The sequence below is a fragment of the Phasianus colchicus genome, chromosome 7 (assembly GCF_987193195.1).
Source record: "Phasianus colchicus chromosome 7, bPhaCol1.hap1.1, whole genome shotgun sequence".
Taxonomy (NCBI): domain Eukaryota; kingdom Metazoa; phylum Chordata; class Aves; order Galliformes; family Phasianidae; genus Phasianus; species Phasianus colchicus.
In genome coordinates this window covers 30,361,687-30,388,153 of record NC_143442.1, presented here as the reverse complement: position 1 = coordinate 30,388,153, position 26,467 = coordinate 30,361,687, and the positions used below count along the sequence as shown (strand labels likewise).

Genomic DNA, 26,467 nt, shown 5'->3' with positions numbered 1-26,467 from the left:
GTTTCAATGTGGGAGTGGTAAGCCTAATCTAAACTTCTTTGCTGTGTTTTCTAACTCAAGTCTTGTTTCCCAGATGAACACCAAATTCTTTTCCTCAGGCTCTGCTCTTTCATCCATTGTCTTGTGCAGAGATTCAGGAGAAGGGTGCTTTCATCCATTGCTGAGGCTGTTGACCTTGCTCTGCTTATCAAAACTGAATTCTGCATGTTAGTGGGAGTTCTTCCTTTTGCTTTCAGTGCAGACAGGCAAGAAGATAATTTGCTACTGGAAGATAATTTGCTATCTGCATCTTTCCAGGTTTGAAGAAAATGTGGAATTTGCTCATATTCTGATGATTTAAGGATATTGTACATCAGCTTTTTTCTTATTATTCTTGAAGATGTCCTGAGTATTTAAAATCTTGTGGCTTCTGAATGTGCCTACTTGAGATTTTTCTCCTCCTTCCCGGTCTGAAGTTGTTTCCTCTATAGCATTGTTAGGATTGATTGTAATCTAGGAACTTTCTGAGCAGTGAGTCAGAATGAAAATAAACAAGAGCTGAGTGAGCAAAAGGAAAGGAATTGGAGAGATTTTAGTGTCAATGTTGCTTAAATACTTTCTGCTCTGAAGTACAGGTATAATTGCCCTCCTTTCCATGTACACCTTCTGCTTCTTTTTCATTTGTCCCTTTGCTTATCTTACCCTTGCACTCTCCAAAAGCTGCTAGGGACGGTGCTGCTGTGCCTTCCTCAGACAAATGTGTGGAAGTACCTAGATATGCTTTTCAAAAAAGTCTGAAGGAAGAGCTTTTTTCCTTAATGAATGTGTTTTGTAAAATATTCAAAGCATTAAATATGCATTTAATTGTAATCCTTAACGTTTCTACATTAGTCCCCTAAATACTTCCTAGTCAGTTACCTATATTGTGACTATATCTACTTTTCAGTTTGGGAGTGGCTTTTTTTGTTTGTTTGTTTGTTTTTACAAGGTAACTAAGCAATGGTTTAAAACAAATGAAGAAATGCACAATTAAATATTTAGCCAAAGATAAAGAAAGACTTTCTTGAGATTAGAGGAATAAGACGGAGATGTATTATGTTATGGCATCTTATGGTGTGCTCATGTCTTCTCAAACCATGAAATAATCTCTTGCTGTTTATTCCAAATCCATTCCTTTTGATGGTCATCTGGAAGTTTCTTCTGCTGAATAAAGTTCTTATATTGCTTAACCAGTCGGCGGGGGAAAAAATATCTAAGTACTGAAGAATATGCCTGTATGTTAAAGAGCATAATGAAATGCTCAAGACAGTTCTAGGAAAGGAGGAAAAAAAAAAAGAGGTGGTTTGTTAGAGATGCTTTGAATATTTTGAATTTGTTATGGTGAATTTTGACAGATGTTCTTAAAAAGCATTTGTGTATGTTGTAGTTACTGTGGTGTTTCTTGTGTTTGCTGGGAGGCATGTGTGTTTCTGGGTCATTTGATTCTATTTATTTATGTATGGTCTAATCTATTATTTTTTTTAACCTGAACAGCAGCATTTGATTGTGTACTATATTCAGCCAGTTTTTGGTAAATGTGCCACAAACAAGTCCTACCCAGTGCTTGTGTAAGGTGGAATGAATGAAGTGCGTTTCTCTTCTGTTGACAAATTCCTTTTGAATCTTGCCATGCCTTGCTTGATGTGTTAAACTTGTGTTTTGCTATCTATCTAGGAATACTTCACAAGGTCAGATCTTCATGGAGATGTTCAATCCCAAACACATCTTTATAGCACATCTGGATAAGGCAGCTTATTTTAGCTTTTCTCTCAGCCTCATACAGAATGGAAGGATGAGTGGCAGGAGAGATCTGTGCCAGATGTCTTGTCACTCATCTGGAAATGTGTCATTGATGTGTCTGTATAGATGTGTGAATTCTTTTTGTATCTGAGCTTACATTTTTTTTCAGACCTTGTAATTCTGTAAGCAGATTGAGACAGCAGTGATGCTGCTGATTTGGTAGTTGAAGACTTTCCTTACCTGTTGCCAGCTTTTCCTGGTGCCTTTCTTTGGGGCCTGGCTCTGCTGTGTATGACACTGAATTGGGAACTGGGCCAAGCAGAACCAAGCACTTGGAAGAGCAGGGCAATTTGATGCTTTCAATTGGATTGTGATGTACTGTAAAATGCAACAAAGTTGCTTTTTATTTTAGAACCTGTGTAATGTGCTAAGCTGCAAGCTCTCCTCCGCTGCCTGTGGGATCTGTTCATTGCTTTTGTGGATTTTAGCAGTGATTTCCAGTGTGATCAGAGCAGACTGAGGCAAGTTAACAGTCTGCCTATTCCTCACTGGCATGGTGTTTTAAATTCCTCAAGGCATGTCCACTTTAACAAGTGAGGATAAACAGTGCTGTACTGTGGAAAACACAGCTGCTTCTTACTGCACCCAGTTTATTAAGCTTTGTCATGAATTCAGGTTAATAGGCTTTTGTATTAGGAAAGTTGGTTTGTTTTCCTGCAGAGCTCCATCAAAAAAAGCAGAAAAGCATTTTCTTCTTGGCTCCTACCTCTTCAAAATGAGACTGCATTGATTTCTGAATACAACTGAACACTTACTTTATCCATTCAAGAACAATAGAAAAGAAACAGAAATTGAGCAGTCTTTGCAACTTGTATTCTTGGGGCATGATTTCTTGTTCTTTTTTTTTTTTTTTTAATATAGAAGTTGATGGTTTTATTTGCTTTATTTTACTGTTTAAAAACTCATTGACATAACATATATCACTTACAGTGAGTAAGTATTGTAGATCCCCTGATCTTCTCATGGTAAATGACCATGAATGTCTTGGTGTAATCTTTTCAGTTGCATCATGTCAGCCATCAGGCTATTTGTGGTGTAGGTTGGTTTTCATGGCAAAGAAATGTGCATTTCTGCAACGCTTCAAGTCCATCAGTAGTCTTAAGTTCATTATCTGTGTGCTTATATGCCTGTTCTTCTTCATCAGAACTACTCACAAGTGCCTCAGGTTCATTTGCAAAATGTTGGTCCCAGGTTTCATGTGTATATAAGAGATTACTAAAAGCTTATATTTAAGATAGCTGTTTCACACTGTGAAATTAGAATTAGTTGAATACTGATCTCCGTTGAGAACGGAAGCTAATCCTTTTCTTATTACTGTTTCACAGATCATTCGAGACTGAATAGCATCATACTGTAGACTGTGATCTTGTTGAAGAGATCCATGGGCTGATATCTTTTCAGGCCAGAGCAAATGCTGGTATGGCTCTGGGTTGCAGAGGGATGTGTGTCTGTGGTGGTTTCCTCGCTCGATAAAACATGCTGTAGCTTAAGATTTGATTTTGCCTTTGAAGCTCTACTGTTCTAAGTTCTATCATGATGGAGCATAGAACAGAGCATGCTAGTGCTTAACTGCCTCTCAGGGGACCTCTGACACTGGGTGCTGTTGCTGATGCTTGGATAGAGAAGGACTCTGCTTAAGGATCTGATCATTCTTAAAAGCAAAGGCAGACCATTTCAGTATTTTCAGACTGATTTCTAATGGAATCAGACTACAGCAGAGTAATCACATTTTTCTTCTTTTGCCTTCCTCCCTGACAATACTTTTGGTACTGTTAGCCTGTTCCAATCAATCTTTTATGTTTTACATGGGTCTGAATGGGTAGAAGAGGGGCCTGCTGATTTTTAGTGACAGAGGTACCTGTAATTAAACTTCTGCTGAAAATACTGTTCCCCTGCTCTTAAAAATTCATCCATTCACCCCTGTCATCACACCTAGTAGGCACTTTATTTTGGAGTGTTTTTACTGATATGCAACATTGCAGAATTCCTTATTGTTCTTTATCATGCTCATGCAATTCACTCAGTCTTTTCTATTATTTATTATTCATTTTCTATTTGTACCACAATTCATTACATTCTCTTGTATTGGAATTTTTTGTTTTAGCCCTTTTCAGGCTGTTGCTTCACTAGATGGAATCCTTCACTTGTAGTTCATTGTGCTTCAGCATGATTGGCATCACACATCCATTATATATAGAGGATATCTAAGTCTCCTTTTTAAAAAGTATTAAATTATATTAAGTGTTCCAGATTTGAGATGTCTACACCTAAATCAAATCATTTGTCCACTGTTTCCTTTAGGAAATTTTCTATGTATTCCTTTGGCTTAAAGAAATTTTACAAACTTCATGTGCTCCTAGAATTTACTTTTAATTTTTTCATGCAGTTTCCTTCAGAAACCTTTAAAACCATCAGCTATGTTCGGTTTTGTTCTGTTTTTCTTATCAAGGAAAAGCTTATGGTGTCACTGGAGCTTTTTCAGTTATCGCTTCTGTATACTTCTTTGTTCAGCAATCTCCTAATGACCCTTTTCTCAATGTGCCCAAGTTCCAAACTTGTCAGATTTTCTTCTTTTTTGATTGTTGTGTTTTGATAGCTTGCTTCCTATCAATTGCTACAAAAACTAATGGAGTTGGCAATCTTGTGAGTTGTCCTGGCTGTCTGCTCTCCCCTTGAGAGCAGCTGCATAGCAGCACCTACCAAGAGATTTTGAAGGTTATTATTACTTGAAAGAATTTTAGGATCTTTGTTTCATCAGATGTTTTGTTGGGTAGCTCTTTATATATTTCTTCTGTTTCTTCTTGTTCACTGTTTGTGGTTTTTATTATCTATGCTTTAAAGGATTTTTTTTCTTTTTTTCATCCTTTTTAATCAGATGGCCCATTACATTTTAGTGTCAGGTGTTTTAGTGATCTATTTCGTTCCCTTTATTCCTCTGTCGACTGCATTCTTGTAAATCTTGGAAATGCAGGACTTGGTCACCGATTCTTAGAATCACTTGTGCTAATTGCTGCAGTTCTGTATCACTTCAGTATTCTTTTTCCTTGCATTGAAGCAATGTGCTTATGTCTCTATCTCTCTACTCATTTACTGAATTTAAGAGTATTTAATCGGTGCAAAAAAGAATTCAGAATTTGGAAGAATATCAGCCACAATGGATTCTGCTATTAGCTAAGGTTCCTCAAGAGTAAATAAGGAAAGTGCGGCTCAAACACCGCATCATATTCATGTCTGGCTCTTCTTTAGCTTTCCTTAATAGAAATGCTGCTACATTGCTGTTGCAGGTCAGACTGCAATTTTAACCGGGAATACAGTTCTGATCTCTACCATCTTTCATAAATATTCTTTTCCCCTCACCACTCTGTTGCTCTCTGCATCCTTTGATTTCTAAGCTGTTTTTTAAGGTCTGATGCAGATTATAGACGATGAAATAAAATGTACTAGAGCCTCTTGGGTTAAATATGTTCTAATGCTATCATCTGGATCAAAAGAAAAGGCCACAGTCTGTTCAAAATAGTTTTCCATTCATCTGCTGCATTGCGGTGATGTCATGTAACAGGACATTTTCAACCTCCTGTGGTTTTTAATACTTAACGTGTTTTACAAAGGAGGCCTTTCCTATTATTGTTCCTCTGTCCTCTGTGATGAGAAATGCAAATGCCCTGCAGAAAACACCATGTGTAATTTTTGCTGGAACGCATTGCTTATTCTAGTAGATGAGTAGGGCTGTAAAAATACACGTGTGATAACATCAGAAATTTCAGCAAGATATTCTGGAGATATAAGTATTAGATGAAATATATTTCAAGTGTGATTTTATTTCCATTTTTTAAGCTAAAAGAGAAAACAACTTTTGAAGTAAAAATAAATCTGAGCTATAAAATTCAGTATTGTAATAATTTTGGGTTTTTATTTTTTTCTCATAGACTGGATACAAAACAGTAATCCTTAACCAGCTGTACTTCAAAATAATAGTATCAAACAATGAGTGAGACAACTGGCATTTCAGTATCTTGCAGCTCTTCCAGTCCAAAAATACACATTGAGTGAAGTGATAGCTGTGAAAGGAGACGACATTTAATTGTACAGAGCTGTGGTCTGCACGTTTAAAGAGTATGATGAAAGACCTCCTTGTGATTTAAGAAGGATTTTCAAAGTATCTCTTGCCTAAATGGCACTAATGAGCAGATTAGATGTTTTGATGTGGCAGGCTTAGAAATTGGTGGCAGAAAAAACAATATTTTAAGATGATTAATCTGCTTCCATTTGGTTCATAGCTATTGATAAAACATGAGTTTATACTTATTTGGAAATTGAAATTATTTTTAAGTCTATCTGCTGACTACATAATTTAGATGGGGGCAGATCATACAATGTACTGATTTATGTGGATGTATACCCAAGGGTTTTTGTTTTCTTTTTTCCCCTGTTCTGGGGTGGCTTTTGTTTTCAGAAGACTACTTTTCCCCTTTGCATGGGATCCAAGGCTATGTGGCTGTTTATAAACACTTTCCATGAACCATGTTTTACTCAATCTAGTGCACCATGGCAGGTCTCTGCCCCAGTATTTGTTGCTTTCTGTGTGCGTTTGAGCTCAGAAAGGGGACTAGCTCTTTAACTAGCTTAATGAAGAGCTGTACATACCTGCTATGACTGTGGCTGAATCGCTGTCAAAAACGTTTCAAATACAATTTTATTTTAGAGCTTATTCAGTGTCTATTCTTAATACGTTTCAATATTCCAACTTGATATTGACTTGACAATTGATCACCTTGATCCTGGCTACTTTTTAGAAATATTTGTTCTCTGTGACAAATCGTCTGTTTCAGTCACATCACTTGGATGATCCCAAAGGAGCAAAGAACACTGGAAACCTTTTTCTGAACAGTCTACGTGCTGCTTCTGCTACTGACACAAAGTGGCTTGTCATACTTGAAAGCCTCAATTGCCCAAAAGGAAAAGAGTTGTTTTTGTATTTACAGTTCAATATCATCCAGAAATAAGTGTAATTTCAAGTAAACTAGCAAGTACGTTATCTTCTATAGTCCGCGATAACAAACAGGCTAACAGAATTCTTAGGTGATTGTGCTTTAAGGAGCTGCTTCTCCTAAGATGAACCTGAGTAGTTAGCAGTTTCACAAAGGTGGGTGGCTATGTGTGGTATGCACCTTCTGAAGATTTTTATTTGCAAAGTAACAAAGCCAGCATCTCATTTTGTTGTCGTCTTTTCTTTTAATTCTTGTATTCTTTGTTCATAGCCATAGACCTTAGACTTGAGCTGAAATCAATAGTTGTCTGTGCCAAAGTTTTTAATAGTTTATATGGTGCTTTGTCTCATGTGTCTATTTTTAGTAGTATTTGCTGAACCCTGATGCTCGCTGAGCAGTATAATACTGACAGCACTGGCTTGCTTAGTCACCTTTCTTAGAGAGGGAGGAACAAATGAAAAGCACATATAATGGCAATTTCTGCAGTTCTATTAAGAGTCTTATAAATTAAGACAAAGCGTGCAAACCTGTGTTTGAGGTTATGAATGTTCTTGTTGATTAAACATCTGCAAGGGTGCAGACAAATCTGAGCACGTCAGCTTCTATTTGAGCGAACCATATGGCAGACGGCTCAATTCTAGAAATAAGGGGTTTGTATTTCTAGAGTTATCTTACCGTGTTTTAATTCACTCAGAAGAGAATTCAGGAGAGGCTAAGTTCTTGACATCACTGCAAAGTTCCAGAGGTTGCACAGGTCAGCAGGGTTTCAGTTGTGATATCTATCACAAGTGGGATGCTGGAAGGCAACTTGTGGAAATCTCTCTCGTGTCAGTACTGCACCTGTTTCTTACTGCTGCTCCTTTGTAGTTTTCTTACCGTAATGTCTGGCTGTCTCTGCACCTAATTGTTAGCTCAGGAGAGTACTCAGAATCTCTGTGAATTCCTGACAGGTACATCTGTTAGATTGTTGGTTTAGATTTTCTAGCACGTGTGCCATAAGTTATTTGGAGTAACATATGTTGTGATGGGGCTGCTAGGTTCATTTTCTTATTTGCCAGGAGGCTGTAATTTTAACAAGGAAGATTTGGTATATTTGACTAAGGAGAGCCGTGTCTTCATGAAGGAACTTCTCTCTGTAATACAGATGCTTGCTTTGGACTCCTGCATAAGTAGTACGTGCATAACGTGGAGATTTGATGTGGCTTCTCTATGGGATGATATTCTTACTGATTGATTAAGATGTATGGTCTGCGTGCATATGGAAGTAAACATACTCCAGACTGCTTAAATCATTTAGTTAAAGTGAAGAAATTAAATTAGTTGTGTGTGCAAGATGGGCAGGAACTGTTGGCAGTCATAGGAATTTCGGGGGGACAGGAGAGCAGAGGTTTGAGGGAGCTTTAGAGAGAATATGGGCATGTCTCAAATAGTTGGGCTGTGATTTGCAGGCCCACAGCAGTACTATTTTTAAGATCAGGTCATGAGTTTAAGAACTCATACAGAACACAGACATATCCTTAAAATATGTTCAAATTCTCAAGAGAAAGTATTTTCTTTTTTTATTGTTTTTTGTTGTGAATGAATGAGGAAAAATGAATTAGTACTAAAAATATGGGAAGTTGCAATGAAATACTGCAGAGCAGCACCTATCATTTCTTACCAACCTTTCATGAGGGATACAATTTCTGCTACTTTGGAGTTTAGGGAATTTGCAGAGTTCATTTGTACAAGCGAAGATTTCCTTCAGGTTCATATATAGAATTATTGAAGAATAATTTGGAAAGGACTGCTGGTGATTACTTGTTTGCTACTCTCTTCCATATTGAAGTGAAGAAGGTGGGCTTGTGGTCAGAAAAGGGGTAGAAGGTAACTTGGATAAAGATTTTAAGGCAGGGTACTGGAGATGGATAGAGAGGAGAACTTGGACTAGAAGCCAGTACTGGATCACATGGCAAATTTGAGAGGAACAGAACAATAAGTTCTGTAGGAGAGGTGTAATAGCTGGTCAGAGGAGGAAGATGACCATGTGAGGGCTGGTATACAGGGTAAAATTTTGACTTATTGGAGAAAAAGATAGAGATTGTGAATGGAAATGATGTTGAAAAGGATCAGTGAGCCATTTGTCTGTTTTATAAGCGTGGAGCAGCTGGGAATCAGAACCACTGTGGGGCAAGAGGAAGAAGAATTTTGTGCAGTAAGTCTGGAGAGCAAGCACAAATTACTTGGAAAGAAATTTGGGCAGAAAGCATTGGTCTCGCATGTGATGGGAAGACAGAACTTTTGTCCTTGACATTATTTCCCTCTCAAGAGACTGAGATGGAACTTCATCCATCAAATGCTCTGGAGAATGATTTTCTCCCTTTTTCAGCCTCTTGATACTGGTCAAGATGCTGTAGTAAGCTCTTCGCTAATGTTAGGAATACTTGAGCTCTTGGCTCTGATTTGCAGAAGTGCTGACGCTCGTACCTGAAATCAAAGGCAGCTTCCTTTGAACGTGAAGTACCTCACAATTTATAGCTCCTTTGTGAATAACACCTCGGGGCTCAGACACAGGTTTCCTTGGCAAAGAGTTTCAGTATTTCCTGCCAGTTCACTGCACCTGCAGCCGCAAGTGTGATGTTCCAGTGTTCTCTATGGGTACAGCACCAGTCAGGTAGTCCACTTTCATTCACTTCTCAATGGAGCAGGCAGCTCAAACTTGGGTAATAAGCATCTTAATTTGGGACCTCCAACTCTTCCATCTGTTAAATGCTGAATTGAAGTGCAAAATGAAGACAACACTGCTTGGTGAAGCTGGAATTTGAATTACACTACAGTTTGTGGAACAGTGGAGCATTTTAGTGAGGGATGCCCCAGAGCTTTCTTGTGAGAGCGTTGTCTGTGTATCATTATCAAAAACATTTCAGTTAAAATGGTAGTTATATTTAAAATTTATTCTTTGTAATTTCCCTGGTGTTCAATCCCTGTGTAGTTATCTGGTGTGTGTTTAACATCATTGCTTCTCCCAGAATAGATACGGGGAAATACCGCGAGTGTGAGAACAGTGCAGAAGTATTTCTTGAAGAAATGCTGCATACGCTCTCGTTTATAAGCTACTGCTGTTAATACACCTGAGGGATTTGATGGTCATAGTATTCCTATTGCAATCCTAGGACTATTTCCCTTATTTATTTGTTTATTTTAAGTAGCTTATGGAGATTAAACCGTGAATGGGATTTGACAAAATATTTCTTAGAATGATTGTCTCTGGATCACCTGTTTCTTGTCTGATTTTCATGACAAAATAGCTTAATGGAAAAGAAGTCATTGAACTCATATCCTACAGGAAAACCTCTGATGTTACAGTTGATTCTCTAATTGCTCTTATTATTTGCATTCACAGAGCTCTTCTTTCACAAGTCAGGGCAATAGGGCTCTTATGTTGTATTTAGATGGGTGGAGCGAAGGGGGAAAGAAGAAGAAAAAAGATTGGCAGCTGATTCAAGTTTTCTGTCCAGTAAGCAGTTTTGCAAGACTGTGGGCTGTGCTAGTGTCTGATTGGCTTAGGCTGTTAAAATTAAATATGCGGGGAGATGAAATTTCAGCATGTGGCTCAGTATTTATTAGCAGCTCCGTGGGTTAGTGGTTAAGCTGGCATATGGTATCTGCTTTGCAAATGTATACGTTGATGTTGATGACAACAGGTGTTAGGAAGAAATGAAGTGCAGAGTATAGCAGCAATATTTAATTGTGGCCCTATAAATTTATGGATATATGTATTTGGTAGTGTAGCCGGTCCTGACCCATACCAATACTAACATTTCTTCTTTCAAAGAAAAAGGAAGTGACTGAAATGATGGGTACTCAGTATTTTAACCCCTCTGTCTGTTGAAAATAACTTGCAGCGCTTACGTGCTACCTTGCTGGTAGAATCTAGTCTTTTAAGACACTCTTTCTGATGGTCAGTGATTCTGGTAAATATCAAAAGCTGAGTAGTTGTAAACAAGTGACTGCTTCACTGTCATCTCTTTTTGGTGCTTTGAATAATGGAAGCTTCAAAACACAGATCAGCTGTTCTTTTGTCTCTTCACAATTTACATTCCAGCTGGCAACGATCTCATGTTAATTTTTTTTAACTTTTTGCATTCACAATGTTCACATTTTAGAATACTTTAAGCTTAAGCAAGCCTGGAAATAAAATGATACTGATGCTTAAGTAGTAGTTGCTTTTTTTGATTTTGAAAGGTTTTGGCATGTGTTTTCATTGACTGAATACATGACTAAAATGAAATGTACAGTCCCTTTGTCTGTTCTGAAAACACAGGCAGCTCTGTGGTGGATGGCAGCTTGAAACGTCATGCTGTTGTCCTGAAAATTCATTCCCTGATCGGTGTCCATAATAATCAGTGAAGAAATTCAACATCATGAGTGATCTATGGATCTAATTTATCTGAATGCGTTAGCTTTGAATTAAGCTGTCATTAAACACCAAAATGTTTAACTTTTCTGCATTTAGGCAAAGCATATGGTAACTTACCTGATTTGCAGGTCACCTCTGAACAGCACAGTAATTGCAGATTGATCTCTTTAAGTTACAGATACAAAATGGAGCTTGTTTTCAAGCCTCTACAAATTAGAGACAGTTTTCAGAAACAGTCTGTGTTAACTTTTTGAAATTGTAACAATGCGTGCTTACTGTGAATAAAGACAAAAGAATTAATCAAGTATTTCTGGTTGTATTCATTCCAAAGCTGAGACATGATTAGCAAATAATTAGTTGCCTTTGCATGATTTACATTGGCTGGATCCCAGAATTTTTTTTTGTTTTTCCCAGTGTTGGAAAAGGTGAAGGATTTCTCATTGATGTTCTGTTCAAGTGGCAGAGTGCACGTGCTCCTGTGACAAGCCTGACTTCAGGGCATGGGGCAGGAAGTGCTGAGCTCATAAGCATGAATTTCACAATGAAATATAGTATTATCTGAATTCCTAAGCTAAAAGGAGTAGTTAGCAGGATTTTTCTTGCATGTACTTAATTTCAGTTACACTTCTGCTGTTTTACTTTTTTTCTTCATTGCCCAAAGATGACATTTCCAGTGATTTGTAATAACAACTCATAAGCACTCGTTAAATTCTTTGGAGAGCTGCAGTGGACTGTGTCTCAGAGAGTGCATACCTCTCTAGTATTTTTACATGCATTCCACCCTAGGAAATTAATTGGTTCTTGGCACCACTGCACTTCTCATTTGCAGGTTTAAATGGAAGGATCAACTGTACTACAAATCACTTCTTTGTTGATTTGACCAAATATTAGGCAAGATAAATCTGCTGTTCAAGCATTAGTAATAGGATGGGATGAGATGAAGATTTTGAGGCCATTTCTTTGAGTCAGCCTCTTCATAACTCATGGTTGAGGTTTCTAGATTTTCTGTCAGACACCTTTCAGGTGAGATGGGAGACAAGTGGGAAGAGATGAAATTGAGTAAAAACTCTTTCCTTGTCTACTGTAGAGTTAACAGAATTTCTACACCCGATGATAGCAGTGTGCTTGTTAACTCTAAGAGGTAATCAGTTACTTTTTTTACCGTGTATTGGTAGAGCGAATTTGTGTTACATCTCTGCTTTTATGTTCCTGTGTCAGAAATGAGGCCCAAGATTTTGTTGTTTGAGTCTGAAGGAATTTTGCAAACACTCAGCAGTGTTTCTAGTTTTTTTTGTCTAGATTCTCAGTTCCTGTCCAGTGCGCCTGTTGAGTATAGGATGGTGGAAGCTGTTATTACACTGAAGTAGGAAAAATGCATATATTTAAATTTTAATACTTGATAATACAGTTGTTTCAGCTATCCTGGAAGTTTGTTTATCTACAAAAATTTCTCTTGGATCATCTAGAGGCAAAAAAAAAAGTTCTGTATTGAACTGTGTGCTGTGCCCAAGAAGCATGATACAATAGGAGAATGCTGGTAAGTGGGGAAGTATTAATTTTTCTGAATCGGTCATCTGCTCAGGATCAGGTGTGTATGGCTGACTTGTTCATAATCACTGGAGTGCATATGGAGTTCGTAGCATGTTGATTGCTTTGGTACCACTTGTAGCCTTTGAGTAGAAATGTGATTCCTTTGATATAACAGTGTGATTGACAAGAGTAGTGATATTGCAGTGAAGGCTGCTGTGATCTGTGATGCATGTCTTTTGCCATCTGAATGCTTTCCTTTTGTCACTTAAGGACTGAAAAGGCAATAATTATGGAATTAAAAAAACCTGATCCTTGTCCTAGGCCAGCGTGTGTAAGATCTTAGGCTTGTGTCAATGTTGTTACTCATTTGTGACTCTCTCTGTGTTCTCTTCTTGGATTTTCTTTTTTTTTTTTTCCCACATACAGCATATTTTTAGTGGTTGCTCTACTTCTGTTTCACTGTTTCTCCTTACCAGGTTAGATCACAGAATGTACAGAGTAGTTGTCAGGATATTAGACGACGTTAAATCTATTTATTCAGAATGACATTCTCATTACTGCATGGAAACCATCATAGCAAACCAGCCTTTCCTATGAAGGTGTAGTGCTTAAAGGGAAAACTACACCTTTGCATCTCTGTGTTTGTTCAGCTTGTGTCATCTCCATTGTGGTTTGCATGCTTGCTAGAGGTGCTAGTATAGTGACCTAATTGGATAGGTTTTGAGATTGCTAGGAGTCTGTTTTTGAGATACGCTTTATGAGTTGTATTGCTGATATAGATTTCAGGCTGTGATGCAGGGGTGGATGGGGGAATCCCTTTAAGAGCTTGAGAAGCACTTCCACATGTTAAATATTTATATACAGTAAGCATGGACTTGTTGCAGGCTCACCAAGAACAAGAGTTAACCATGAATCAAACAGCAAGATATATTTGTTTGATCACCTGACTTGCTCACAAACGTGACTTTATCGTTCAAGACAAAATGAATTTTAGTCTGCATATTTTATGTCATAAGAGTATGGCTGCATTTCAGATATGGTGTCTGTGATGGTGTCAGGAAGTGTGGGGGTGGGAGGATGTGTTCCTGCTCGATATTGTGAGCACTGTTATGGCATAGGCAATGGGATGGGCTACGTTGCCTTCATTCAGCTAAAAAATGATGCTCTGACTTGTATCAAGCATATGATGCTGATGTTTCTAGATTGAAGTATTTTCAGAGAAAGAAAGCAAAATCATGAGCTCTGGTATTTAAGCTTAGGAGGAAATTTTGTATAAACATAAGTGAAGTTGCTGGGATTGTGCAAATTCTTGTCTGATATTTCATATACTTACTTGAAAGACATTTGAAAGCACCAGATGTGATGTTCAAGGTTGCATTCAGTGCATCTCCAGCCTGCAGTCTGGGTTCCTGAGCATCAGACTAACTTGATCTGTAGCAAAACTTGAATAACAGAGGCAAAGAAGTACCCAGGAATCTGAGTTCTGCAGAATGAGCAGTGTATTGAATGTCTTCTGAATGTCAGATCAGGCTCCTAAAGATACATTTCGGCTGTAATTGTTAGTGACAGAGAAATATAAATGGGCCTTTTTCTGCTTGCTCTTCTCACATAGACAGTCAGTCGGCCTGTGTATAAAAGAATCTGTATGAACTTCACTTATCTGCCAATTTTTTTTTTTTTTTTGCTGCCTAATAATAAACCCCTAAATTTCAGTACTGGCATTGTGGAAATTTTTAGGTTCATTCAGTTACAGCATACAATTTTCCAGTGACTATTTATTGGGAAAGAAGTGTGGGAATGAATAGAAAACTTGTGTTTATGTCTATATTCCTTGATTACACTCGCTGGCTTGCCAAATATCTAATGAGAAACTGCCTTGTCACTTATTTATTGAATGAAACTTAGTCGTGTCAGTGTGATCTTATGGTTCCGCTGTGCTAAACTAATAGAATACAAATGGCATTTGTTTGAAGCTTTGTCTTGGCCATTGTGAACTCCACCTGTATGTTTAGTTCAAGAGTTTATTTGCTTCCCTTCCTTTCTTTTGCCTTTAGTATTTATTTACACAGAGATACGGAAGGCTCCCTGTGTTCAAATCAGACAGGTTGTTGTTTAGGAGTATAACAAACCTTGTTTTTACATGCATGTATATGTGTTTTTAGAAATTGATAGTAGCAGTGATCTGGGTGGAAAGTAAAAACAGAGGAGAATGTATAGAAAGAAAAAGGAAATAGAGTTCCTGACCTTGCTGCAGAGGCAAATGCTTCTACCACAGGAGAAGTATTCATCACATCAGATGTAGTTTCACCTATGTTACGTTCATCCTTTGGGATCACTTAGTTCATTGCAGCATGCTTATGGGCCAGGTGATAACTATCTGACCAACTTAATAGATCTGATCACCTGTTGGTTTCCTGTTGTACAAAACTCTCGAGTAGGAGATATTCTTTGCTACAATGAGAGCATGAATGTTAGTACACCTGTGTTTGGACCTTAAATATCCCTTTACATACTTGCTGTGTATGATGCCTGTAGAATTAGGAAGTGGTTTAGTGCCTGCAAAGGACAAACACAAGTATCTTTACTATCTGCTGTACTGAAGTCATTATCGAATTAGCATGATTAGCATAATAAAATCCTAGACAAACACGGAGGAAGCCAGGCTGGCTTAGCCTTGAATTTGCTGCTGCTATATCACTGTGGTGGAGGGATTCAGTCTGCAAATCTGTTAGACAACTGAGGCTCAAATGGTTAGATGATAAATTCTCAGCTTTAGTATTTTTCAGTGGGGTGGGGGAAGAACCGTTGCAACCGGGGTAATCATTAGTTTGAAGTGGCACAGATTAGCTCCTCTTAGAGTGAAATTTAATTATTTGGGAGCAATTAAGTTAACATAGAGTCTGCTGAGTTTGTGGGAAGAAGGGTTGAGACTACAGTTTTGTGCCAAAATCCTGTAGTTAATACTGTCTGCTTTTGGATTTCAGTGAAAGAAGCATATAGCTTTCATCTTGTCATTTGTCATCCATGCAAAGACAGCAAGCTCTCTGGCTGCCACTGCTTGGCTGTGGGGTTGGCGCCTGGGGTGGGTATTCCCTGCCTGGGGAGCTGAGAAGTGGAATGCTCGTGGGCTGATGGGGTGAGTGCCAGCTGATGGCTAGCGCTCTGCCTGACTGCCCTATTAGAAATAAAATGGCTCACAAGACTTTGTCTTGAGGTTATAGAGGATTTTAAGGTAATCATTCTGCCCCTCCTCCCCATAAAATCCTGCCCCACCCCCCATAAAAACCAGTATTGCTGTTACTGCTTCACATTTTGGCATGTGATGCATGCTGCATCAGATCTTCAGTGAGTGTGTTAGGTTTTAAACTATGTTGCTGTGTTGAGCTCTAAAGAATCCCTTGGATGTATAGGATTTAACTGTTTTCAGTTAGGACAATAGGTTTGCGTTTGGCAGTTTTAGTTAAAACTAATAAAATATTCAGTTACTCAGATATGTCTGTGAAATGATGTTTGGGTGTATGCTTTAAAAGGAGCAATACAAGTTCAGATTTTTGTGTTTCCAGTGTTAGGCCGTTTTAAAAAATCCTTCATTTTAGTGATAGTCTCTTCAAATTTCTCTTGCCATATTTCTAAGCAGATTACCGGTGTGTGTCAGTCAGCCAGCCGGATTGTGGCATAACAGTCAGCAAATGGGACCAAAGAGATTTAGTCATCCGTAACTTATTACGAAACCCTCCGCATTCTGGTGGCCACAAGAATGAAGCTGGAATGTAAAATGAATGCGAAAGAGCTGAGCCCAGCTGGCCCTGCTCCTCCTCACGAACTTACTGTGCGGTTTTCTACACAGAACACAAACACACAGGGCAGTGCTGTAAGTCATCTTTCTCCTTAGCCTCTTTCACGCCTGGCTGGAAAAGGCAGAAAAGGCTCTTCCATCTGCATTTCTTTTATCTTCTGGGCTTGGATTTGAACAAGGAATTGATAATCCTGCAACCTCTCTCTGTTATTCTCTTTTTCCTGGAGGGAAATGGGTTGAGACCTTGGGATGCACCTAGTTTTTAATGCCTGTTGATTGTGTTGCAGAACCTGGCTGTGATACTTCTTTATTTCATAGCACTGTTCACATAGCAGCATGTGCCCTGCTTTTCCAGTACCGGGCACGGAAGATGTGACTGGACAGATTCTCAGTGCAGTTGTGAGTAGGCAGTAATCACATTTGTAGGTTTTTCTTTTCTGGCTGCGAATAAATCCACTATGCAATTGGTTCAGTTCACTGTGAATGAAAGAGCAGATGTTTTGTTTTGAAAAGGGAATCTTATTTATAAGCCTGTAGTACAAACATACTGTGGGAGGGACGCCTTCTTGGGAAGCAGGGCAGCCCCCTGGCCTGCTGGGTAGGAGGCAGCTCTGGGGCAGCAGGGACCAGAGACAAGTGTGTGTATTTTTAGAAGTGCTTCCAAAGAGCGGCCTGCTGTGTGTCAGTTTGTTTATGGTCCCGTTATGCAGAACACAGTGTATTTCCAGCTGGCTTCATGGTTTAAGTTCCCAGTCTGCCATTTTCTGCTCCCTCTGAGCCACTGGCTGGTGCAAGAGGGAGGCTGGGAGATGATGGAGCTGTTTTTCCACTTCAGTTTCCTTTTAAATGGCATCAAATGGTGATTGTTTTTCATTCTGCACAGCAGAAAGAGCAAGATACAGAGTTAGGGTTTGCTTTTCCCTGGGGTGGTGTGGGTGGGACTGCTGGAACAGAGCCAGAAGAATTTGGCATTGTAGCAGACTGTAAAGGGAATAGTCTGTCTTTCCTGATGATGGATGGCACTTAGAAGGCAGCTGAGCCTGAAAGCCATTTTTCATGCTAAGACACTGAGATGTGTGGGTCAGCCATTGAGCAAATGCAAACCTTTAAGTGCAAGCTAATAGCTTGACAGGTTGAGCCTGACAAGCAGCAAGAAATTCAAGTGTAGTTCCCAGGCATGTATGAGTGGATTGGTGGACTGTAACTTCTTCGTGGATTGTAACTTCTAGTAATTTTAATATTTTTCTAATTGCATGATGATTTGTTTTGAAGTTTAGAACCACCTTAAAGAAGTCTCAGCTAGTAAAGAAATCTTTTTTGCTCCTGAATATAATAAATTGATATAATGCAAAGAGGATAATTGTTTAACTGCTTTTAAAATGTAGGATTAAATATATATATATATATATATTTAATCCTACATTATATATATATATGCAGCTGAGCAGATAATTTAATATATTGGCCCCCCTTTTTCCTAGGGACAACTCCAGCAAATTTGACAGCTAGCTGCAACACAGCATCTTTCTGTTGCTTTTAAAGAGCTGGCCATGGCATACTGACAGTGAGATTTGGAAAGCCTGTAATGGTGGAAAGCTACATCAATGTAGGAGATGCCTTCAGCCTAATTGGACAGGCACCACTGTTAGCTCCCGGAGAGGAGGTTTATAAGATTGCATTCTTTAACTAACAACAACTTCACGCTAAATATGTTTAGTTTAGTATGTCTGAAACTCACTGTTATCCACTTACCTTCTTTATTTATCTGCTGTCTTTATACTTGTTCATCACAAAGCTGGAGTTTGGCTTTATGAAAAAGAACTGACACAGTGATTATGATTGCAGGTTGTTCATCTTTATTGATGTAGAAGTTCTAATAGCCAATATATTAAATAATTCTCTAGAAATAGACATACATTCATATCCTGATGAAAGTGCACTGTATGGAGTTTTCATAAGGATGTTTCAGATTATCATTTGGCCTTAATAAAGCACTTAAGGGAAGTAGGGACATAAATTTTGATTTCCTTACCAGTTATGAAGATCATTGTATTATTGTGGAATGAATTTGTATTATGGCCTTAATTGAATAAAACAACAGCATATGGTAGCTAGTTAGCACATTAGTTTAGTACAAGCTAAGAATCTGGTTTTTTGATATAAGATTGGGCAACTCTTAAAGCCGCAGTAGTAATTATGTATTTTGGTGATCCTGAGAAGCAGGTTTGTTTTTTTTTTTTGATCTTAATTCTGAACTCACAAAATGTGTTTGAGCTTCTCTGTTTATTATTATCTGAATGTTGTGAGGACAGCCAAGTAAATCTTGCAAAGCATTTGTATCCTGCTGTAGCTGCAATGCTATGAAATTGTGTGCTAAGAACAGGATGCTTGCATGCTGAAGTAGTTGTTTTTATCCTCAAATATTTGTTCAGCAGAAGTTGGAGAACACTTAGCCTGAAAGAGCCAGTTAATATTAATTGCAGTGTAAGATATTGACTGCACAGTCAGTAATTGAGTATGCTGATGTCATTTAAATAAAGACTGTAAAACTAAGTTCCCCAAATCAGGGGACGTTCATATGATTAAAAAACTACTGATGAGATGGGCATGTTAGACTTCTAGAACTACCTCAGTAACTGATCCCTGTAAGATGTATCGGGCAAAAAAATGTTGATGTGAATACAGTTAATGTAGATCTAGTATACTGTCAACTTTGTCAAAGCTATCACCTTTGGAAGTTCTTTGCTGATTCATGGGGAAAATAAATGATGAATAATATTTGATGGACAGACAGTATGTTAATTACAATGTGAATGTCAGCTTCTACAAGAAATAATGAATATATTCCTGTTTTATTCACAAAACTGCCTTACAGAAAAATTCTTAAAAAAAAAAAAGGATTTTAGACTGTATACATCAAGTTCAGGATAACTTTTGGCAAAATCATTCTTTTTCAGCAGCTCTTGAAAAACATAGTGATACTACCAAGTTTTAATCAAGGGAGAAACAGATGGATGAGTCTGCATATAATTTCAATTTGATTCAAGTTCACAGTGATCTTTACAGTTTCCTCCTGATTTTGAGAGAGAACAAATGTGATGCGAGGAACGGGGAGTATGACAAGTCTATGCCTTGTTTCCATAATTGTTTTTCATAATTATACTTCTTGTTAAATTAATTCTCCAGACCTTGACTGACTTCTTGCTAATATTGTGATGTGTTTTCTTATCAGGCACTTATGCACAGCTTTATTATCCGATTAAGCAATCAAGTGGCATAAAGCATGTGGTTTCCTACCACAAGTGCACTTGGCATGGTCATACCATTACTTAGTGTAATTGGGTTTACCAGTGCTATTCTGATTTTATTAATGAAAAAGATATTGGCTGCCAACTTCTGCCAAGTCCTAACCTAGCCAAGTGTTAGCTACAGATTATGAAAACTGCTCATTTGGAATTTGCGTCTAATGCTCTCTGCAACGTTTAATGTTGTTTCAGATGGTAGATGTGACTCAGGTAAGAAGCTGTGTGAATGTCACTGTTATTTTGGAACAATCCCCATTTCTCATCTGCAGTGTCTCAGTTTGGCTGGCAGCTTTCCAGGCTACAGCTATGTGTACTGGGATGTGGCTGTGTGTACCCACATTCAGAGCTGGATGGTCCCAAATTATTTTTCCTTATTAGTTCTTAAAGTTGTTTCATGCTAAAGCCTCAATTTTTCACCAGCTTTCATTGTGAATCTTCCTGGAAAGTTATGAGGAAGAAATAAAATAGCTCTTAAAAGGTTTGTCTTCTGAGACTTTCAAAAGTTGTCCCACTTACAGGCAGTGGCACAGGTATTGGTCATCTTTTGTTTCTTGTGGAAATGGGACACTTGTCCTCCTGCTGTGCCGTAACACATACTGGAAAAAACATGTGGACTAGTTGCAGAAGAAGCAACTTTCATAGATTTACTTGACAAGGAGTGCCCATTTCTACCCACTACAAGGGGGGGAAAAAAAGACTTAACCCTAACGAAATTAGAACAGCAGAAAGCTGTATGTCAGTGTAGTTATCAGAATTTACTTTGAGATTTTGGTAGGGACCAGAAGGGGGAAGGGGAAGCTAGCCTAGACTGTCACTATTAGTTTGTGTTACACCACTGTCTTGGGTAGAGGAAAAAGAAGGTTTTCACTGAGCAAAGTACTTTATGTCTAAGTAATAAAAAGACTGCATTTCTTTATAATAGTTGGCACTAGTACAAGTATTTTGTAGCACATAAGCTTTCAGGAGAGTTAGAGATTTTGACTTCAAGGAGGTCTCTCTTACCCCTTAAATTCAGAGACTTTCTAACAGGAAAGCTCTGTGATCAATTGATAATATCTTCCTGAGTATTTCTGGTTGTGCAGATGAAGTAACTTGTTCTTTAATTCTGGAAAACTGTTATTAAGTTCATTTTAACATGTTGAATGCTAAGAACACGGTGGTTGTTAGCCTAAGTTTTTAAAAAACGTTGTCAGCTGTCCGAAAGTTTCTACACTTACCTGATTATTTCATAGTTGAGATACGTATAAAGCCACAACTGACTTCATTTGTTGGACTGCCTGCTAATTTATTTTTTGGGGTTTGCTGATACAGCAAAGTGCTCTGCAGTGGTTACTGTAGCTGAAATCTCTTAGATGGATGAGGAGATGGTGTGGCTTTGGCAGAAGAAGCCACTGAGTGTCTGAATAAGCTGCTAAGTGTGGCAGGATTCCATTTTACTGATGCCTTCAGCCACCTTGATGAGGAGATGCCATTTGTAGGTTGACTGGACTCCTTATCACAAGGATTGCATGTGGAGTTCAGCCTGCTGGAGTGTTCTGCATGGAAGGTCATGGTCAAGTCCAAGTCAGGGATAAGTTGCTAAAGATGTGGCTATACTGTATGGCCAGCCCACAGCAAAGGAGTGGTGGATGGCTTTAAAATATTGTGTGGAACAAATGTATCCCAAGAAGCAAAGGTACAGACTTTTTGCAAGATGAGATTATGGGAGATGGCTGCTGTATTACATAGGCATTGCTCAGCAAATGAAGGTGATGGATGAAGCCATTCTGGTAAAAGGGTAAAAGAAAAACAGGAAAACCTCTTGTTCTTTTCTTTGTATATAAAGAGGAATCAGAAAAGGCTGTGAAATGATATCCATCTTCCAAATGACTATGTTAAGTGTTCATCTACGTTATTCTTTTGTGTGTACTGATATGTTGCCTGGTTTCTGGCAACAGCTACAACAGACACCATTTAGTACTGCATTTATCCCCTTGTAGTAGGACTATTAGCAAGAAAAATGATCAGTTCTCCTATCAGACTAATTACTGTTATCCTAACCTCATTTAGATAATATGGCTTAAATACAGCACTCTCTCAGATTTCATCTGTTACCTGTAAGAGCACGATTGCTCTATTTCAGTGCTAAAGGTTTTTTATCCTTCAGGAAGTGGAGGGTGTGATTTACTTTTTTATTTTTGTAAAGAAAAGATTAGGAATTGTAATTTCAAGAGTATGTGAACACATGAATTTTATAGCCATAGATTTTTCATGAGCTCACGTCCTGAGGAACCCAAGGACTTGGTTAGAAAGCCTGTACTACTGTATCAGGAAATTCAGTTATTACATGCACCTAAGAGGATGCACATAAAATATTCCCTATCCACTTACACCAAAGAACGTTATAAAAGACGAAATCTCAGGGTTAGTAAAAACAACAACAAAATAGTAGTCTATTATTCCAAGTTTAGCATTTCTTTTGGAATTTTTTTAAAGGTTTAGGTAATAAAATCTGAGTATTTGTATCTAAAATTGCCTAGGGCTATATTGGAAGTGAAAATGTAATCAAGTGTTAATTCAAAGTGTAATACCTCTACGTATGCAAAGTTATTTGGATCAGCAATTGTTTTGGTCCATCAGCTGTACTTCCCCTTGCTTGCTATTAAAGACTAAGGCTTTAATAACAACTATGGAACAACTCTGTTGTCATTTTCACAGTTGAAGGAGGAAAGCATCTTGTTCCCAATTTTCTCTCTTAAAAGCCTGTTCTGAAAAGAATCAGGGAATAGAGGGAGAGGTGATGAAGCATTGAAGCATTGCTATAGCTATGAAGGCTTCGCAAACCTTTATCCCTCTCAATGTCCTTCTGTTCTTATAAGTAAGAAGCAACCTGAAGTTTGTAGTTACAATATGTTTGTTTCCATTTATGTAAAAGGTGCATGCATCTTCTGTGAATTGCTTGAAAGGAATTTATTAGGGTTTAGTATCATCGGGATGAAATTCATCTTGGCAGCTGTATCTGGGCAGGAAGTCTTATTTGGAGTCTCCTTGATGATATGCCTCATGCTATTTAGTTGCAAGATCCATGTGTTCTGCCAACAAACTCAGAGTTTATATTCCCATGTCTTTGTCTTGATTTTCAGCAGAGATGTGGTAGTGATTGTATGTAATAATGGTAGATTTTAATGATTGTAAATTTTTGAATGCAGATGCTGTGGCCACTGTATTTCTGATGTGTGTTATGGTATATTTGCTAATGTTGGAAACTAGGGAATTAGAGAGAAGTTTTATGTGCTGTTTTTTTCTCTCAAGATCCAGTTTCAGTCTCTGTCAACTTTATAGAGGCACTAAATGAAACAGGTGAGCTACAGCAGATGGTACCACTGACTGTGCTGACATTCAGAAGGTGTGTGTTCGTGTTTGAGAAGTCTCAGCTGGCCAGCAGTTCCTTAAACCACATGCACTTGAGTACTTCTTGTTTAGTGTCTTTCTACTATTAGAAGCTAACAGTAACTTTTTCAGGCACATTCAGGCAACTGAGCTGTTCCCATGCTTCTGATTGTATTAGAATTTATATGCACCAGTATAGGTTTGAGACTTTAAAAGTCACTTGCATCTGAACTCTTTGTCTCCAAGGAGCTGTTGTATGCAATGTCAGTGAGTCAGAATTTCATCTGCCTCGTCCATCTTGTCTGCTTGCAAGAAGTGAGGAATGATGTAGCATTGATAGGAAGAGAAGAAACATAAGCAATGGAGTATGTGATCCTTGTTTTGTCTATATCTTAATAAAAAGTAATTCCAGTGTACAACTTTAACTGTAACTATGATGTTTGCCTGCAGACAAAGCTTTTGGGAAACTGTGAGGCTGTGGAAGAGACATAAAAATGAGGGAAAGATTGGCATTGTGCTTTTCAGAAACAGAATTGGGTAATGCCTTTTCTATTTCGGAAACTGTTGGGTAGTAATGCATGCATCCGTTTGCAGGGGGGCATGTTCAGGAATCTACCACCAGCTGCAGTGTAACTTACTTCAGAGGCCCTTTGCATGTTTTCAGCTCTGAGGATGATTAATCTGTTGAACAAAACACTATCTGGGAATATCCCTATAGCCCTCTTTTGAAATATTAAAATTGAAACTAGAATTTCTTGCTTTAGCTTTTAAGCCGTGGAATTTTTTACTTGCTATAAGATAGTGGCCTGTGACATGTACAGCAGGCAATTTTGGTCTAGGGATGCTCTCACTTTCTGGCTTTGTTTTCTGGTGTATTATTGACAGCTGCATATGAAACAGTCTCCCAAAGCCACTTAAACTGCTCACTTTTTGGCCGTTGTTGAAGCTGCCATCTTAGTGAACACCTTTTAATCGGTAACTACTCTTTGAGTTGTGCTTTTTGCTTTTGTCATTGTTCAAAATTAAATCTCCTGTGTTAGTATTTGAGAAAATAGACACTCTTTAGGATCATTGTGTGTAAAGATTCATTTTTTTTTCTCCTATCCTGTTAAGCCATGTTAGAAGGAAAGCTAGATCTTTAACTTACTGATGTTGTAGCTTTTTATTATTTATGGATTCAGGCTTCACCCAGAAACATGCTGGTGTATTCATCAGGGCATTGGGATAAACTTCTGGTAGGGAGCTCTCTTCTTTATTCTTAGCACTGTGTGCACTTATCACACTTGTGGAGTTGAAAACACGTGTACTTTTTTGTACAGGACTTGGGAAATCCAGGAGGTGGAATACCTTATATTTTTTCATAGCAAGTCTCTTTGTTTTGTTCCCTGTTGTATATTATGGTAAAAAGTTGATCTAAAAAGGTCTAGAGTGGTGTTGCTGGAGTACAGTTTGGCCTTAAAAAGCAAGCTGTTTAATTTTTCTTTACAATTCACTTTGTTGTGTTTGTGTACTTTTTTTTTTTTTCCTTCAAGAGCATGAAGCTCAGGGGGACCAAGTGGCAGGAGAGGCACATTCCTTTGTTGGGGCAAATGAATCCACTGGTGGGAGAGGCATTTGCAGATCCATTACAAAACCTGACTGGTGCTGCAGAAAGTCAGCTTGCATGAAGCCTCAAACTGCTGCAAGGAGCAGAGACAGCTAGCAAGGCCCTATGGGGAAGCTAGAAGAGATTGGAAGCACCCCATGTAGTTTATAGTCTCGCAGAGCTACTGAACTCAGCTAGCAGACATCTTAGGAACAGTACTGTCTTTGTGCTGTCCTGTTCGCATAGTGATTTCCTTCCTTGTTGGGGAAGAGCATGAGAATAACACTCAATACGCCTCTTACTGATCTGCAAGTCAAGGTCTTATTGGACCAAAGATGATTTCTTAGAACTCAGTGGTTATTTTACATCTGTAGATTTGTCCAAACACTTTTTAAGTACTTGAAAGTTTTGAGCATGCAAAAGGCATAAGTTTTTATCAGTGTCCCAGTGAGAAACTTTGTACCTGTACATATTGAATGCACAAGGGAAATTTTTGTTAGAAGGTTATAGTTGCTTAACAGCAGTACTGAGCTGGTTCTTTCAGCATGTGGATTTAAATTGATTACTTAAATGTTTTTGAGGATATTTTGCATATTTCTCAGGAGTCAGCTACCTGATTAGTGGACATCTGTTCAATATTTTAGCATGGCAGTTAAAACAACTAGTTATATGATGCTAAAAAAAGTTTCTATTATAAATCACTGATGGAGGGGAGAGAAGAGGTACTGCCATTTCATTAGTTATGTGCAGTGTGTTAAGTGCTTTGTTGCCTCCAGAACTATGACATCTTTCTGCAGCATTACTTCTGAAAGCACTTCTCAAAAGGAAATTAAGCACAACAATGTAAAGTAATTGTCATTCCACTGAATATGGAATATAGGGAATAATTGAATCTTGAGAGCATGGAGGTGTTGTAGGAATGATTCCGTCTCATTAAAAATCAAAGCAGTAGTATATTTATTCCCATTCTGTGCACTTGAAAATGTGAACAGCTGTATTATTTTATAGAAGATGCACAATTTATTTGCAATAGAATGCTCTGATAGGCACACAATGTTACAGAATTGGCTCATGACCTTTGATTTTTTTTATTATTTTTTTCATAAAAAGTTGCAATAATCAGTGTTTGTGTCTATCAGTCTTATGTAAACTTAAGTCTTAACTGGACTTCCCTGTCTTCAGAGGATTTGCTAATATATACTTGGGGATGTCATACCTTAGTTGGCTCCATGTAAGATTTACTATTTGATTTGCTCTTTGAATAAATTTCAGTTCTCTCTCTACAATCATAGCACTTAAGAAGGTATGGAGTAGAGGTGTTATAGGTAGAATTTCTCATTTGTACAGGGTGATATTTTGCAAGAAAGATGGAGGAGTGAAATAAGTTTGTGATATTTATATATGAACAAAGAAATACTAGAGCTTTAGTTAGAAAATGGGTTACAGAAATCCCAACCAGATTAACTAGAAGTTGTGGCAAATGCCAAGATTAGACACCATGTTACTGTTCCTGATTCATCTTTCACAGCTGATGTGTACATAGTAATAGCAGCTGTGGGAAAGCTGGGGGCTGGATAGCACAGGCAATATGCAAAAAGAGCTAGTTAGAATCCTTTATCTTAGAAATTTTACTCAGAATGGCTGTATTGAATGAGACAACTTCATCTATAATGCAGT

The 26,467-nt window shown here is 38.1% G+C and overlaps 1 protein-coding gene across 4 annotated transcripts in view; it reads left to right on the top strand.

The window, feature by feature from the left end:
* GULP1 (GULP PTB domain containing engulfment adaptor 1) overlaps positions 1 to 26,467 on the top strand; it is a 147,604-nt gene that overhangs the window by 9,885 nt on the left and 111,252 nt on the right. The gene's annotated exons all lie outside the window — the stretch shown is intronic.